This window comes from Rhinoderma darwinii, chromosome 5 (genome assembly GCF_050947455.1).
Source record: "Rhinoderma darwinii isolate aRhiDar2 chromosome 5, aRhiDar2.hap1, whole genome shotgun sequence".
Classification (NCBI taxonomy): Eukaryota; Metazoa; Chordata; class Amphibia; order Anura; family Rhinodermatidae; genus Rhinoderma; species Rhinoderma darwinii.
The window spans coordinates 188,385,597-188,404,643 of NC_134691.1; the positions used below are offsets into that span (position 1 = coordinate 188,385,597).

General features: G+C 43.8%; 1 long non-coding RNA gene across 2 annotated transcripts in view; it reads left to right on the forward strand.

The window, feature by feature from the left end:
• Window positions 1–19,047, forward strand: part of LOC142651753 (uncharacterized) — a 115,868-nt gene that overhangs the window by 62,202 nt on the left and 34,619 nt on the right. Inside the window, exon 1 of one of the 2 annotated variants that reach the window (XR_012847710.1) lies at window positions 3,166–3,242. The exons of the other annotated variant lie outside the window; for it this stretch is intronic. This is a non-coding gene — a long non-coding RNA (uncharacterized LOC142651753). Of the gene's footprint in view, window positions 1–3,165; window positions 3,243–19,047 lie in introns of those variants that run through there. 2 annotated transcript variants of the gene reach the window in all.

The window sequence follows — 19,047 nt, forward strand, 5'->3', positions numbered from 1 at the left end:
ATCGCAATGAAGGCGATCCCAAGACCTACAAAGGGTTCATTAATCAGTGTACTATTAATTTCAGATTGCATGCTCATCTCTTCCTCTCTGAAGAGGCCAAAATTGCATTCATTATTTCCCTCCTCTCCGGCAAAGCCCTGACATGGGCAAACCCCATCTTGGAACAAGAGGGCCCAGAATTTTCTGATCTGTCCCTATTTCTAGACACTTTTCGCTTGGTGTTCAAGGAACCGGGTCGAACATCGTCTGCCGCTGTCTCACTGCTGACCCTCAAGCAAGGGGAATCGACTGTGGGGAAGTACGCCACCTCCTTCCGTACACTGGTAGTGGAGCTGGCATGGAATAATGGGGCCCTGATGGTGACTTTCTGGCAAGGATTGTCTCCACGCATCAAAGATGAACTCGCAGCTCGTGACCTTCCTTCCACCCTGGATGCTCTTATCCTGTTGGCGACTCAGATCGACCTGAGGATCCAGGAACGTGCTCTGGTAGTTTGCTGGGAGAGACGGCCATATAGACTGACACCGTTGTTCCACCTGAACAGCCAATGCAGGTGGACAGACTCAAGTTGTCTGATCTGGAGAAACAGCGCAGAAGCTCTTCAGGTCTGTGTGTGTATTGTGGCCACAAAGGCCATTTTGTGCATCAATGTTCAGAAAAGCTGGGAAACACCAGCACCTAGGGTTGGTAGAAGAGACAACCCTAAGTGGAACGACGTCAAATGCCAAATCCGCTCCCAAACTATCTATTCCTGTAACTATTGTCTCTGGAGAGAAATCTCACACCGTTTCTGCTTATCTGGAGTCTGAAGCTGCTGCAAATTTTATTCAGCAGGACTTAGTAGATTACGTTCATCTGGCCATGGTTCCTCTGGAGAGATCCCTGGCAGTCGCTTCTGTGAATGGGCAACCACTGCCCGATCCTATACTGAGACTACAAGTTGGAATCCTCCATGCGGAACAGATTCTATTCTTAGTCTTGTCCACAGCCATCAACCCTATTCTGCTGGGCCTGCCTTGGCTTCGTCTACATGCTCCGGTTCTCGACGGGAACTTTAGAGAGTTCCTCCAATGGGGATCCAAGTGCCTTCGCTTCCTGCCACAGTTTCGTCCTGTTTTGCCTCATTGTCCCTCTGGACTATCCACACGTTATGCCAGCTTTGCAGACATCTTCAGTAAAAAGGAGGCAGAGGTTCTTCCTCCCCATCATTTCTACGATCGAACTGCTCCCAGACGTCTCACCGCCTCGTGGAAGGGTCTATCCTCTCTCCCTGCAGAGACCCATACCATGTCGGCTTATTTTAAGGAGAACCTTGAAGGGGGTTCAGTCGGCTGGTGCAGAGTTCTTTGGAGATAGATCTCTTCGACCCTATATTGATTACTGTGGTCTAAACCAGATCATGGTCAAGAACAAGTATCCTTTGCCGCTAATCTCTGAGCCCTCTGATCATATTCGTGGAGCCAAGATTTTTACTAAGCTGGATTTACGCAGGGCCTATAACCTGATCCATCAAGGTGATGAATGGAAGACCGCATTCAACACCCAAGACTACGAGTATCTTGTGATGCATATTGGTCTGTGTAATGCTCCAGCGGTATTTCAGGAATTCATGAATGACATCCTCCGGGATCTCCTTTATGTCAGTGTGGTGGTATATTTAGATAATTGAAAAAGGAGAACCTCCTATTTTTTATTTCTTTATTTTAATATTTTTTTTAAATTATAATGATCGTTCTTGCCCTGGTGTGCACTACCTTGTTAAATTGTAGAAATTGTGGGTATAGGGAAGAGGGAAAGTGGAGCAAGAATGATCAATGTCACCTTCAATTATTTTTATTGATACCGACTGTTATAGGAAAAGGAAGTTGTTGTGCAATGTCCCCTCTGTTTTATTTAATGCACAAACAACCCATTATGTTTATTTATTTCTTTGTTTTTATTTTGTTTTTATTTAAATATTGCTTCATTTGTTGCAAATATTTTTATGTTTCAAATCCCATTGATTGAAAAAGCCATTATGTGGCTATTCATTATCAGTGGGAAAAAAGAGGGAGTACTCAAACGCTTATTGTTATGATTATAACTTAGTTCATAGGTTCACACAACCATAGGATTGAAGCTGCAGCCTGTATTCAACAAGCAGCTGTGATGTACTGCACCAGGAGAAGTAGGTTTCCTAGTCCGTGGTTATGTGTGTCAGAACTTGTGTGTTATCTCAGGTTTCGCTGCTCCAGGAACTATTCGCCTAGTAGCGAGACCGGGATCACAGCTTTGACTGCACCAGGAGAAGGTAAGTCTCCCAGTCCGGGGTTGTTTGTGTCAGGACTCTATGTATTGTCCCAGGTGTCGCTGCTCCAGGACCTGTCAGCTGAGCAGCGAGACCGGGATCGCAGTTTTCACTGCACTAGGAGAGATCAAGGCTCCCAGTCCATGTCCACACACATCTAAACATCGAGACCAAGATTGTGAGCTGTATCACGCTTGTGACATTCGAGGTATCAGCCGTGAATGCTGTGACGTCATCAGCACTCGACGGCTGAGTGGCATGAACGAGTGGTGTCACCACTATACTCGTTCGGTCTCGCTACAATTAGAAGCTTGATTTTGGATATGGTAAGATTAGTTTATATTGTATTGTGCTAATCTCTCCCTCTATATTCCTTTCCCTATTATCTGGTCGGTATTGTCCCGATGTACGTTTCACTGATCAGAGTCTGCTTCTTCCGGGGGCAGGAGCTTTTGTTTCTGGCGCTTTTTATAGGTCAGAAGTTGACTGGCAGTGAATTTGGCCAATCAGCATAAAAGGGTAACTTTTTATTAAGTATGTCTTGTTAAAGACACAAAAGTGTGAGTATTCGTTACATTTGTAACAGGACGTTTCCAAACCGGTTATATCCCATACTTGAGTATATCGACAAAAGTAAACAGTGATTTGTTAGTTATATCTTATCTCTTGTAGTGAGTAATTTCAGTACTACATATATTCAATTTACTTATTATTAAATAAATGAAGTAATTTTTGAGTCAAGGAATATCATATCAATGTGACTTATAGTTTTTTTATTTTCTCTTTTTGTAAAGCATACGTAAATTATGCCAATCGTTATTCATATTTTTGTTCTTTCGTTTTTTTAATATTTTTTTATTGTTTTTATTTTTATTGTAGTTTCTGCATTATATTTCCAAAAGAGAGTGACGCATACGTAGCAGAAGAAGCACTATTGTGGACATCAATGTGAAAGGTCTTTATTATGATAGCCCACTGTAATGTCGGGGTAGGGAAACAGACAAGTGAGCCCTAATCTACCTGCCACTCAGTCCCTGCCTACTTGCAACGACCGGCCCTAGGCGACAGGGTACAACTGGGCGACGGTCCCTACACTCAATAGGTGCACGACAGACAAACAGACAAGGGTACAAAGAAGCCAGGGAAATGGGGAAGTTGCCCACGGGAACACCGTGAGCAACAAGCGAGGTGAACGAGCCGAGTAAAACCAGGAGATGAGCGAGGTACAAAAACGCAGAGCAGAAGAGTGGTCAGAAAAGCCAAGGTCAATCACAAGCAGAGGATCAGTAGTTCAAGAAGCTGCAGCAGGGCCAGGAAACAAACAGAGAAGAATCACAAGCAAGGAGGAACAGGAAAGGCAGGTATAAATAGACAGAGGGCGGGAGCTAGCTCCGTCTGGCCAGGCTGTGATAGGCTCTCCCACTCCTAAGCCTGCCCTCCTGGGTGGTGGAAGATGGAGTCAGTCTCACAGACATAGAAGCAGGTGCAGACTGATTACCTATGGGCGTCGACACAGAAGTTGTGTCTGGCAGATCCTTTACACCCACACACTTTGTCCCATTTGGTTCAGATTATGTCAGTAGCATCAGTGATATTAGTTATTAAGGGAATAGTTGTTATTGTTTTCCTTTAATTAACTCATAGAATTTCCATTATTTTTCAAGGGGTATATTAGTTCTAATAAATATCCCACACGTTTGGAAAAGCAACCAGAACAGTGTCAATAACATAAATGACATCAACTATTCTGTACAGAAGGAATAATTATGTCTTCCTTAGGTTAACCCCTGAAATTTCCCATTATATCAAAGGAGAGTATCTATTCAAATGGATATTTCACATGCTTAGAGAAAGCAACCGAAATTAAAGGACTCGTGTCCACTGGGACTCACTGAATTCATTTTATAGATCCATCTACTTTCCTCTTTTAGTAAAAGGGAATCTATATCAGCACCTCTTATTCCTGTGGTGAGGTGACATATGGCCCAGCCAGATAGTTCTTTTAAATTGAGATTGTGATAATATTTAAAATGTCTGGCAACCGGAGGCGGTTGAAATAGTTTGTTCTGTCTTTTGTTCTCCGCTTCCTGTTTATCGTAATTTCTAATGCTGCCAATATGTTCCCTTATTCTGGCTTTCAGTTCTCTTTCCCACATAGTATAAATCGCATGTGCATCTAAGTATATATATTACCCCTTTTGTGGCGCAAGTAATGTGTTCCTGGATTTTATGGTATCCAGTTCCATTTATGAAACCCTTTTTCTTGTCAAGAATTTTACAGGCTGTACACAAGCCACATGGATAGAAACATGGATATTTATGTGGTTTCAAAACAGTCAGTATCAATAAAAATAATTGAAGGCGACATTGATCATTCTTGCTCCTCTTTCCCTTTTTCCCTCTTCCCTATACCCACAATTTCTTCTGGTATATTTGGATGACATCCTGATCTACTCACCAGATCTGACGATGCATCGGAAGCATGTTCGCCAAGTCCCGTTGCGGTTAAGGGAGGATAGTCTATACGCTAAACTGGAGGGGTGCATGTTTGAGAAGCTCTCTCTGCCCTTCCTGGGCTACATTTTCTCCGATCGTGGACTCAAGATGGATCCGAGAAGGTGAAGTCCGTCTTGGAGTGGACACGCTCTCAGTGCCTTCGGGCTATACCTCGATTTCTGGGATTCGCACATTTTTACGAACAGTTTATCCCAAACTTCTCGACTCTGACTGGTCCAATCTCTGCCCTTACTAAGAAGGGGGTGAACGCCAAAGTTTGGACTCCAGAGTCAGAGTCGGCATTTATCAAGAGTGCTTTCACTTCAGCCTCAGTTCTTCACCATCCTGACTTAAATTGACAGTTCTCTCTGGAGGTTGATGCTTCTTCTGTTGGTGCGGGAGCACTTCTGTTTTAAAAAAACTCCAAGGGTAAGGCAGTTGCGGCAACTACTTCAAAACTTTTCTCTTCTGCAGAACACTATTACTCCATTGGGGATCGGGAGTTACTGGCCGTCAAGTTGGCCTTGGAGGAATAGGGACATCTGCTGGAGGGCGCCATGCACCCTATCATTATTTATACAGACCACAAGAATCTCACCTACCTCCTGTTGAGTCCGAGGTCGCTGACCGCCGGCACACAATGCTTACCGGCAGCTGAGAGCTCGGGACACTAGGAACTAGTTAGCGTCTCCCTTCTAGGAGACGGGGAGTCTCGTGGCTGCTTGTTCCTGAGTAGAATCTAGTGTTGGAGTCATGTTGTCATCTGCCACGTTCCGTGTCGTCCACCACGTCTGGTGTCGTCTACCACATCTGGTATCCTCTACCACGCCAAGCATCACCTTTGCCACATGTCTGCTACTCCGAGCATCTGCCTGAGCATCCTCCCAGGTACTCATACCCTAGAGACTGTTATTGACTGTAGTTGGCCAGCTGCTACTCAGTTATGGCGGAGCGGCCTAGTGGGTCCACATACCCCTCAGGCGTGAGAGTACGCTCAGGCTATGTATCCCACTGGTCAATCTAAGTTGGCAATTCAGGTGATGCAATCAGACGGACATGCGTGATCTGTGGGCATGCCAGGATCCGCTTCTAATTGCAGTAAATTCGATCATCACCCGATTGGATCAACCTACTGCGCCTCCTCTGGATGCTGCTGTTTCACAACCTGTTAACCCTCCTGCCTGCCCTGGGTCTACAATTTTGCAGCCTCTACCTACTCGCTATGACGGGGACCCATGAGCCTGTAGAGGCTTCATCAATCGATGTACGATCCACTTTAGGTTGCGGGCCCATCTCTTCTCAGATAAATCCAAGGTAGCGTTTTATTATTTCGCTCCTCGCTGGCAAAGCCTTGGCATGGGCGAACCCCATCTTGGAACGCAAGGGCCCGGAATTTTCTGATCTATCCTGTTCCTAGAGACTTTCCGTACAGTATTCGGGTCAAACATCCTCGGCAGCTGCCTCACTGCTAACCCTCGAACAGAGGGAGTCAAACGTAGAAGAGTATGCTATATCCTTCCGTACACTGGTGGCAGAGCTGGCTTGTAATAATGAGGCCCTGGTAGCAGGCTCTTGCTCCTCGTATTAAGGATGAACTGGCGACTCGAACTTCCTGTTCCCTTGGATGCCTTAATACTTCTGGCTACCCAGATCGATATGCGGATCCAAGAGCCCACCGCAGAGGAGACCTTGTCAACTAGCACCGAAAATCCAAAGGCCGTTACTACATTGTCCTACTACACCTTCGGAGAAGCCTATGCAGGTAGATAGACGCCAATTGTCCGACCAAGAACGGCAACAAAGATGATCGACTGGATTGTGTCTGTACTGTGGCCACAAAGGACATTTCGTGCGCCAATGCCCTCAAAAGCCAGGATACTCCAGCACCTAGGTTTGAGTGGAGAGACTAAACTAAGTGAATCACTCTCTACCACAAAGTTCTCTCCCAAATTGTCTATTCCCATACCTATTGTCACCAGTGAAGGATCGCACTATGTGCCTGCATAATTCCGAAGCGGCTGCAAATTTCCAGGACATAGTTGTTCGTCTTCATTTGACCACAGTTCCTCTGGAGAAACCCTTTGTAGTCGCCTCTGTAGATGGATACCCTCTGCCTGACCCGATTTCCGTTTATCATCAAACCACTGAAGCTGCAGATAGGAGTCCTAAATTCTGAGCGGATTGCTTTCTACATCTTGTCCAAACCTATCAACCCCACCCTATTGGGATTACCATGACTTTGCCAACATGCTCCCGTCCTTGATTGAAATTCCGGAGAGCTTCTCCAATGGGAACATTCGTCTAAACAATCTAAGAACATTCGTCTGAAGGTTCCTTCCCACAAGTTCGCTCCCAGGTTCCTCGGTCCCTTCGAGGTGTTGCAACAGATCAACCCAGTGTCCTATAAACTTCAGCAGCATCCTACTCTCAAAATCCCCAATTCGTTCCATGTTTCCCTCCTAAAGCACCATTGCCTGCCTCAGATTTGTCCTGTTCTGTCTCCACTGCCTCAGTTTCTTTCTGGATTACCCCTCACAATATGCCAGAAAACGCAAATGTTTTCAGCAAGAAGGAGGCAGAGGTCCTTCCTCCTCCGCCCTATAGTGCCCTATCTTGTACATGATGTGATCGGCGCTATAATATATATTACAGCAGTGTTTTTAATTTCGAAAAACAAACATTTTTGACGGAGTTATGACCTATTTTAGCCTTAGCTAATAGGTTTCTTAATGGACAACTGGGCGTGTTTTACTTTTTGGTCAAGTGGGCATTGTGGAGAAAAGTGTATGACGCTGACCAATCAGCGTCATACACTTCTTCTCCCCATTCATTTACAGAGCACATAGCGATATAGCTATATAGCTATGTGCAGCCACATACACAAACACTAATGTTACTGCAGTGACCTGACAATTAATATACATTACCTCCAGCCAGGACGTGATGTCTATTCAGAATCCTGACACTTCACTAACGTTTTCTGTGAGATTTACAGCAAGGCAAGCGTAATCTCGCGAGATTACACTGTAAACTGTCATTTAAAACGAGATTACGCTTGCCTTGCTGTAAATCTCACAGAAACATTAGCGAAGTGTCAGGATTCTGAATAGACATCACGTCCTGGCTGGAGGAAATGTATATTCATTGTCAGGACACTGCAGTAACGTTCGTGTATGTGGCTGCACATAGCGATATAGCTATATCGCTATGTGCTGTGTAAATGAATGGAGAGAAGTGCATGACGCTGATTGGTCAGCGTCATACACTTCTCTCCACAACGCCCACTTGGCCAAAAAGTAAAACACGCCCAGTTGTCCATTAGGAAACTCATTAGCATAAAGCTAAAATAGGTCATAACTCTGTCAAAAATGATCGTTTTTCTAAATAAAAAACACTGCTGTAATCTACATTACAACACCGATCACATCATGTACAAGATAGGGCACTTATAATGTGTGACAGAGCCTCTTTAACACCCGGGACGGTCACTACGAGTATCTTGTCTTGCTTTTTGGACTGTGAAACGCTCCTGCGGTGTTCCAGTAGTCTGTGAATGACATCTTCCATGATCACCTGTATGTCTGTGTGGTGGTATATTTGGATGACCTCTTGATCTACTCTCCTGATCGGAGTACGCATTCGAAGCATGTACACCAAGTCTTGCTGCAGCTAAGGGGGAATAAATTATATGCAAAACTGGTGAAGTGCATATTTGAAAAGAGGTCCTTGCCCTTCCTGGGCTATATTGTCTCCGATCGTGGTTTTCAAATAGACCCGGAGAAGGTGAAGGCAGTCTTGTAGTGGCCATGTCCTCGGGTCTCCGAGCTATACAAAGATTTCTGGGATTTGCTCATTACTATCGCCAGTTCATTCCAAACTTTTCGTCCCTTACTGCTCCCATCTCCGTTCCCACCAGAAAGGAAGTGAACGCTAAGGACTGGACCCCTGAGGCAGAGTCGGCATTCTCCAACCTCAAGAAAGCCTTCATATCTGCTTCTGTTCTTCACCATCCCGATGTTACTCAGCAGTTCTCCATGGAAGTTGATGCCTCTTCTATTGGTGCTGGAGCACTCCTGTTTCAAAAGAATTCTAAGGGCAAGGCAGTATCATGCGGATTCTTCTCCAAACCATCCTCTCCTGCTGAGCGCAACTACTCTATTGAGGATTGAGAGTTTCTTGCTCTCAAACTGGCCTTGAAAGAATAGAGACACCTGCTTGAGGGTTCTTCCCACCCATAATCATCTACACCGACCACAAAAACCTTATATATTTGCATGTAGCACAGCGATTAAATCCTTGTCAAGCTAGATGGTCACTGTTCTTCGCCAGTTCTTCTGCATTTCCGCCCTGCGGACAAAAACGTTAAAGGCCAATGCCTTGTCCCGATCCTTTGAGACTGCTGACACTGAAGAGAAACCTGAACATATTACTGATCCTCCTAGGTTTATTGCCGTAAATTCTCTGCAGATCAAGGACATTCCTCCTGGAAAGATTTTTGTCCATCCTCCTGAAAGGAAAATAATTATTTGCTGGGGGCATAATTCCAAACTGATAAATATACTGCCTGATTTGAACGATTTAAAAAATAAATTTTAATGGTAGAATATTAAAATATGGCTCATATAGCCCAATACGACATATGTTCAGGCTCAGACAAGGTGGTCAGGGATAGGAGATAGTCAGAATCTCCTCTTATAGTATAAAGCCCTGACACCCACTTGCTGAAAGAATGATGATACCAGCCCACCGGGCTCACAACAAGTGGTCAAAGAGAAAGACTCTGAAGTCAGTCCTATTAACAGACCGCTCCTAGGAGACTCTAAGACCAACTGCTGAAAAGATATTATACAACCCTACGCGTTTCAGTGTCACTGATAAACGTGACACATCATCAGGGATTGTTCGATTGATTAGAAGCCGGTTAAGCACGATTTTTGTGCTAACATTGTTTCTCCCGGCTCGTGCACGACTCTAATGCAAATGGCCGCACACGAGCCGGCGAGACTGGGAGCATATGAAGGGCTAGAGCCCTCCCCCTGCATTGACGAGGCTGCAGACTCACCACCAATCACATACTGACACGTCATCGCAGTGACGTGTCCGGACTGTGGCGAGCCTCCTTACAGCTCGACCAACCAGGCTGAAGTGTGACGACACGGCGTCCTTCATAACCCTGGAGACCTAAAGCGGATACATATACAGACTCCGGGACAGGCATGAATTAGGTAGGTAGAGATACCAAGGGATATAAAGCGATGATCCGCAGACCATCCTCCATTTGTTGTCGAGTAGACCTAGTAGTAGTATAAATTCCGGCCATTAGTATAATTGAAGCCCTAATTTACAATGCCCAATTGTAAACGAGGTTGATGTTATTAGAAAAGATGCATCAAATAGACGCAGCAAGGCCCCATAGTAATGTGAATAGCAGTCACCAGTAAATAATACTCGGCGTAACTCTACAGTGTCAGTTGTAAATAGACACGGATGATGCTGTTAGAAGAAGTAATAAATTTCTTGATTGGACCAGATAGATCACTATAAAAAGCATATGACACTCAACTAAGCGGCATCGCTCCCATGGATGATAGAAGTCGCAATTTGATGCTCAGAGAAAACACGCATAGGAGATCTGCTCATTTAAACCCGCGGGACTCATGGTTTGCATGCGAAAAATCCACTGCGCTTCTTTTTGTAGGATCTTTTTGTCATGGTCACCCCCTCTCGCCAATGGTTTAACATGTTCAATCCCTTGAAATTTTAATGTCAAGGAGTCACCATGATGGCATTCCCATACATGCCGCGACACCGGAGTGTCTTCCTTTCTCCTTACGGCCTCTTGGGATGATTTGATTTTTAATATATGTTTCCAACGTTTGAACCTCCCACCATGATCTAAGGTGATCTTTATACGCTTTTGTAAGTTGACGGAAGGATGCCGTAATGCTAAAGCTCTGGGTAGACAGCACAATTTCATTCTCAGAAAATACCTCCCTGGCATCATGAACCCATTTATCCATGTCAATGTCCCCTGTCAGAAATCCTGCCATCTCCACTTAAATAGAATGTAGATAATATGATAAATCCAATTGCTAATTCTATTAAATTCCGTTCACTAAATTGATAAATATACTGCCTGATTTGAACGATTTAAAAAATAAATTTTAATGGTAGAATATTAAAATATGGCTCATATAGCCCAATACGACATATGTTCAGGCTCAGACAAGGTGGTCAGGGATAGGAGATAGTCAGAATCTCCTCTTATAGTATAAAGCCCTGACACCCACTTGCTGAAAGAATGATGATACCAGCCCACCGGGCTCACAACAAGTGGTCAAAGAGAAAGACTCTGAAGTCAGTCCTATTAACAGACCGCTCCTAGGAGACTCTAAGACCAACTGCTGAAAAGATATTATACAACCCTACGCGTTTCAGTGTCACTGATAAACGTGACACATCATCAGGGATTGTTAGATTGATTAGAAGCCGGTTAAGCACGATTTTTGTGCTAACATTGTTTCTCCCGGCTCGTGCACGACTCTAATGCAAATGGCCGCACACGAGCCGGCGAGACTGGGAGCATATGAAGGGCTAGAGCCCTCCCCCTGCATTGACGAGGCTGCAGACTCACCACCAATCACATACTGACACGTCATCGCAGTGACGTGTCCGGACTGTGGCGAGCCTCCTTACAGCTCGACCAACCAGGCTGAAGTGTGACGACACGGCGTCCTTCGTAACCCTGGAGACCTAAAGCGGATACATATACAGACTCCGGGACAGGCATGAATTAGGTAGGTAGAGATACCAAGGGATATAAAGCGATGATCCGCAGACCATCCTCCATTTGTTGTCGAGTAGACCTAGTAGTAGTATAAATTCCAGCCATTAGTATAATTGAAGCCCTAATTTACAATGCCCAATTGTAAACGAGGTTGATGTTATTAGAAAAGATGCATCAAATAGACGCAGCAAGGCCCCATAGTAATGTGAATAGCAGTCACCAGTAAATAATACTCGGCGTAACTCTACAGTGTCAGTTGTAAATAGACACGGATGATGCTGTTAGAAGAAGTAATAAATTTCTTGATTGGACCAGATAGATCACTATAAAAAGCATATGACACGCAACTAAGCGGCATCGCTCCCATGGATGATAGAAGTCGCAATTTGATGCTCAGAGAAAACACGCATAGGAGATCTGCTCATTTAAACCCGCGGGACTCATGGTTTGCATGCGAAAAATCCACTGCGCTTCTTTTTGTAGGATCTTTTTGTCATGGTCACCCCCTCTCGCCAATGGTTTAACATGTTCAATCCCTTGAAATTTTAATGTCAAGGAGTCACCATGATGGCATTCCCATACATGCCGCGACACCGGAGTGTCTTCCTTTCTCCTTACGGCCTCTTGGGATGATTTGATTTTTAATATATGTTTCCAACGTTTGAACCTCCCACCATGATCTAAGGTGATCTTTATACGCTTTTGTAAGTTGACGGAAGGATGCCGTAATGCTAAAGCTCTGGGTAGACGGCACAATTTCATTCTCAGAAAATACCTCCCTGGCATCATGAACCCATTTATCCATGTCAATGTCCCCTGTCAGAAATCCTGCCATCTCCACTTAAATAGAATGTAGATAATATGATAAATCCAATTGCTAATTCTATTAAATTCCGTTCACTAAATTGATAAATATACTGCCTGATTTGAACGATTTAAAAAATAAATTTTAATGGTAGAATATTAAAATATGGCTCATATAGCCCAATACGACATATGTTCAGGCTCAGACAAGGTGGTCAGGGATAGGAGATAGTCAGAATCTCCTCTTATAGTATAAAGCCCTGACACCCACTTGCTGAAAGAATGATGATACCAGCCCACCGGGCTCACAACAAGTGGTCAAAGAGAAAGACTCTGAAGTCAGTCCTATTAACAGACCGCTCCTAGGAGACTCTAAGACCAACTGCTGAAAAGATATTATACAACCCTACGCGTTTCAGTGTCACTGATAAACGTGACACATCATCAGGGATTGTTCGATTGATTAGAAGCCGGTTAAGCACGATTTTTGTGCTAACATTGTTTCTCCCGGCTCGTGCACGACTCTAATGCAAATGGCCGCACACGAGCCGGCGAGACTGGGAGCATATGAAGGGCTAGAGCCCTCCCCCTGCATTGACGAGGCTGCAGACTCACCACCAATCACATACTGACACGTCATCGCAGTGACGTGTCCGGACTGTGGCGAGCCTCCTTACAGCTCGACCAACCAGGCTGAAGTGTGACGACACGGCGTCCTTCATAACCCTGGAGACCTAAAGCGGATACATATACAGACTCCGGGACAGGCATGAATTAGGTAGGTAGAGATACCAAGGGATATAATGCGATGATCCGCAGACCATCCTCCATTTGTTGTCGAGTAGACCTAGTAGTAGTATAAATTCCCTCCCTTCATATATAAGGGACACTATGGATGTCTTGCGTAAATTGGAAGGCATACGCTGTGATCAGGATGTTTTGTTGGCATCACTTGATGTGGAAGCCCTGTATAGCTCTATTCCTCATGACCAGGGGTGTTTAGCTGTTGAATACTTCTTGAAGGGTAAGGGCACACAATTTCAGTCTCATAATGATTTTGTTGGAATATTGCTTAGATTTATTCTAGAGCATAATTTTTTCATGTTTGACCAGAAAATGTACCACCAGCTCAGGGGAGTGGCGATGGGAAGCCCTTGTGCTCCCACATACGCCAATTTATACCTGGGCTGGTGGGAACAAGAATTTGTCTTTAATGAAGAAATGGAAAAATGGACATCGTGCATTCTGCTATGGCTGAGATTTATAGACGATATTCTGATTCTCTGGAAAGGCACGAAGGCAGAATTCGAGGAATTCGTGGCAACTCTAAATGTGAACAATTTGGGCCTATTTTTTACGTGTGAGATTAATGACAGCAAGATCAGGTTCCTTGATATTATGATCTCCAAAACACCATCTGGGAATATTCAAACCAATATGTTCCGGAAGAAAAGTGCCACGAATAGTTTCCTCAGATGGGAAAGTTGCCATCCAGCTAACCTTAAACGTGGAATACCGAAGGGCCAGTTCCTTAGGGTGAGGCGAAATTGTTCCACAATATCGGACTATAAAATGTCAGCTAGGGAACTGGAGGATAGGTTCAAAAGGAGAGGGTATCCGAAATTTGTTCTTAAACAAGCTTATCAAAATGCACTAGGATGTAACCGAAATGACCTTCTTAATCCTAAACCACGTATCAAAGATGACGACACTATACGGATTATTGGTACTTTTGACTCTGCGAATAAGGAGATTAGAGAAATCCTGCAGAGATATTGGGGAATTTTAAAAGCTGACCCTGATGTTGGAAATATGGTAGGGGACTCTCCACTTATAACATATAAAAGAGGGCGCAATGTAAAAGATCATCTGGTGCATAGCCACATGAGCACACAGAATAAACCAAACACCTGGTTAGACAGGGGGTTTAAAGGAAGATACAGATGTGGCTCCTGTAAGGCATGCGACTCAATTCTCTGTAGCAAGAATTTTAAAAGTACCAAGACTGGCAGGGTCTTTGATAATAGATCCTACATCAACTGTAAGACCAAAGGTGTAGTCTATTTGATTACGTGTGGGTGCCAATTACAGTATATCGGTAAAACGAAGAGAGAATTTAGAAGAAGGATCAGGGACCACATTGGGGACGTAAGGAGAAAGGAAGACACTCCGGTGTCGCGGCATGTATGGGAATGCCATCATGGTGACTCCTTGACATTAAAATTTCAAGGGATTGAACATGTTAAACCATTGGCGAGAGGGGGTGACCATGACAAAAAGATCCTACAAAAAGAAGCGCAGTGGATTTTTCGCATGCAAACCATGAGTCCCGCGGGTTTAAATGAGCAGATCTCCTATGCGTGTTTTCTCTGAGCATCAAATTGCGACTTCTATCATCCATGGGAGCGATGCCGCTTAGTTGCGTGTCATATGCTTTTTATAGTGATCTATCTGGTCCAATCAAGAAATTTATTACTTCTTCTAACAGCATCATCCGTGTCTATTTACAACTGACACTGTAGAGTTACGCCGAGTATTATTTACTGGTGACTGCTATTCACATTACTATGGGGCCTTGCTGCGTCTATTTGATGCATCTTTTCTAATAACATCAACCTCGTTTACAATTGGGCATTGTAAATTAGGGCTTCAATTATACTAATGGCCGGAATTTATACTACTACTAGGTCTACTCGACAACAAATGGAGGATGGTCTGCGGATCATCGCTTTATATCCCTTGGTATCTCTACCTACCTAATTCATGCCTGTCCCGGAGTCTGTATATGTATCGCTTTAGGTCTCCAGGGTTACGAAGGACGCCGTGTCGTCACACTTCAGCCTGGTTGGTCGAGCTGTAAGGAGGCTCGCCACAGTCCGGACACGTCACTGCGATGACGTGTCAGTATGTGATTGGTGGTGAGTCTGCAGCCTCGTCAATGCAGGGGGAGGGCTCTAGCCCTTCATATGCTCCCAGTCTCGCCGGCTCGTGTGCGGCCATTTGCATTAGAGTCGTGCACGAGCCGGGAGAAACAATGTTAGCACAAAAATCGTGCTTAACCGGCTTCTAATCAATCTAACAATCCCTGATGATGTGTCACGTTTATCAGTGACACTGAAACGCGTAGGGTTGTATAATATCTTTTCAGCAGTTGGTCTTAGAGTCTCCTAGGAGCGGTCTGTTAATAGGACTGACTTCAGAGTCTTTCTCTTTGACCACTTGTTGTGAGCCCGGTGGGCTGGTATCATCATTCTTTCAGCAAGTGGGTGTCAGGGCTTTATACTATAAGAGGAGATTCTGACTATCTCCTATCCCTGACCACCTTGTCTGAGCCTGAACATATGTCGTATTGGGCTATATGAGCCATATTTTAATATTCTACCATTAAAATTTATTTTTTAAATCGTTCAAATCAGGCAGTATATTTATCAATTTAGTGAACAGAATTTAATACAATTAGCAATTGGATTTATCATAATTCCAAACTGGCCCGACATTCTGGTGTCCGAAAGACCCATGACTGTATTGCTCGTTATTATTCGACTTTATGGCTCGTCGAATTTGCAGCATTATTGGTGGCCCTCGCCACCTAGGGATGTCTCAGACTCTGTTTGCTCCTGCGCTAATTGTGCCCAAAACGAATCCCCTCATTCTAAACCTGCTGGACTGCTCCAACCTGTGTTGGTGCCTGATGCCCCCTGGTAACACATTGCTATGGACTATTACTGACCTTCCCTCTTCTGCTGAATGTACCACGATCTAGCCGGTCCACATACCCCACAACAGTGACACCTGCAGTCTGCTCAACGATTAAATCCTCGTAAAAAATATGGTCGCTGTTTTTTGCCGATTCCAGCCTTTCTCCATATCTGTCCCGCAGACAAAAACGTGAGGGCCGATGCTCTATCTTGGTAATTTTAGACGGACGACTCTGAGGAGACTCCTCAATATATTCTAGATCCTTCCAGGATTATTGCTGTGAACCCTCTACAAATTAGAGACATTCCCCCAGGGAAGACCGCTGTTCGTCTTGCAGACGGGAAAAAGATTCTCCGCTGGGGACACAGTTCCAAGCTGGCTGGGCACTCTGGTTCCACTCACATTATGTGACTTCAGAAGTTAATCGGTTTGATTATTTAGGGGTTTCACAGCAAAGGGGGTGAATACATATGCACTTTCAACTTTCAGATTTTAGTTAACTTTTTTTAAACAAGCTATTTTTTTCATTTTACTGTAACAATTTGGACTATTTTGTGTCGACAATAGAATAGCACCGCCAGCAAACGGTAAATGTTTCAAGATTTATTGTTTCAAGATTTATTGATTTTGTGGACCACTTCACTTAGCTTGATCCAACCTTTTTGAAAGTGTGCATAGTGTATGTGTGTGTATATGTATATATATATATATATATATATATATATATATATATATATATATATATACACTACCGATCAAAAGTTTGGGGTCACCCAGACAATTTTGTGTTTTCCAAGAAAACTCACACTTATATTTATCAAATGAGTTGCAAAATTACTAGAAAATATGGTCAAGACATTGACAAGGTTAGAAATAATGATTTTTATTTGAAATAATAATTTTCTCCTTCAAACTTTGCTTTCGTCAAAGAATGCTCCATTTGCAGCAATTACAGCATTGCAGACCTTTGGCATTCTAGCTGTTAATTTGCTGAGGTAATCAGGAGAAATTTCACCCCATGCTTCCAGAAGCCCCTCCCACAAGTTGGATTGGCTTGATGGGCACTTCTTGCGTACCATACGGTCAAGCTGCTCCCACAACAGCTCTATGGGGTTGAGATCTGGTGACTGCGCTGGCCACTCCATTACAGATAGAATACCAGCTGCCTGCTTCTTCCCTAAATAGTTCTTGCATAATTTGGAGGTGTGCTTTGGGTCATTGTCCTGTTGTAGGATGAAATTGGCTCCAATCAAGCGCAGTCCGCAGGGTATGGCATGGCGTTGCAAAATGGAGTGATAGCCTTCCTTATTCAAAATCCCTTTTACCTTGTACAAATCTCCCACTTTACCAGCACCAAATCAACCCCAGACCATCATATTACCTCCACCATGCTTGACAGATGGCGTCAGGTACTCTTCCAGCATCTTTTCAGTTGTTCTGCGTCTCACAAATGTTCTTCTGTGTGATCCAAACACCTCAAACTTCGATTCGTCTGTCCATAACACTTTTTTCCAAACTTCCTCTGTCCAATGTCTGTGTGCTTTTGCCCATATTAATCTTTTCCTTTTATTAGCCAGTCTCAGATATGGCTTTTTCTTTGCCACTCTGCCCTGAAGGCCAGCATCCCGGAGTCGCCTCTTCACTGTAGACGTTGACACTGGGGTTTTGCTGGTACTATTTAATGAAGCTGCCAGTTGAGGACCTGTGAGGCGTCTATTTCTCAAACTAGAGACTCTAATGTACTTGTCTTGTTGCTCAGTTGTGCAGCGGGGCCTCCCACTTCTCTTTCTACTCCTGGTTAGAGCCTGTTTGTGCTGTCCTCTGAAGGTAGTAGTACACACCGTTGTAGGAAATCTTCAGTTTCTTGGCAATTTCTCGCATGGAATAGCCTTCATTTCTAAGAACAAGAACAGACTGTCGAGTTTAACATGAAAGCTCTCTTTTTCTAGCCATTTGGAGAGTTTAATCGAACCCACAAATGTAATGCTCCAGATTCTCAACTAGCTCAAAGGAAGGTCCGTTTTATAGCTCCTCTAAACAGCAAAACTGTTTACTGCTAACATAATTGCACAAGGGTTTTCAAGTGTTTTCTAATCATCCATTAGCCTTCTAACACAGTTAGCAAACACAATGTACCATTAGAACACTGGAGTGATGATTGCTGGAAATGGGCCTCTATACACCTATGTAGATATTGCATTAAAAACTAGATGTTTGCAGCTAGAATAGTCATTTACCACATTAACAATGTATAGAGTGTATTTCTGATTAATTTAATGTTATGTTCATTGAAAAAAACTGTTCTTTTCTTTCAAAAATAAGGAAATTTCTAAGTGACCCTAAACTTTGAACGGTAGTGTATGTATATATGTGTATATATATATATATATATATATATATATATATATATAGTGAAAGAAAGCTTGAAAAAGGTCCTTTGCGAGGACTGAAACGTAGCTTATCCTTTGAAACATGGAACAATAAACCACATTTTTGTTTGACATCAAACTATTGGAGTGCTGCGATCATTTCTTCATATATATATATATATATATATATATATATATATATATATATTCAGACACTCCGATGTGTCTGTCATTTTTCTGCAGCAAGCTACTCTCTCTGTCTCATAGCACCTGAACCGTATGCCCGCTTTATCACCAGAACGAACGGTGCGCACCACTTTCTCTTCAGGTTGCCTCTGCTATTCCAGCACTCTTGACCAGTGTACAACCGCCCTTTGCTGGCTGTTCGGGAAACTGCTACCTCAGCATGAACATCACCATCTTCATGTGTTACATTTTCTCACCCCAGTTTGTCGGCTGGTGTCCCAGCAACACGTACGCCCACAACATAGTCTTCATATCTGGAAGGCAATCTGCCAAAATTGGGACAAGAGTCAGTGGAGTACCTAAGAATGGTCCTCTTCCTCAAGACCTAGACTCTCTTCTTCTCCAGAGGGTACAGGTGA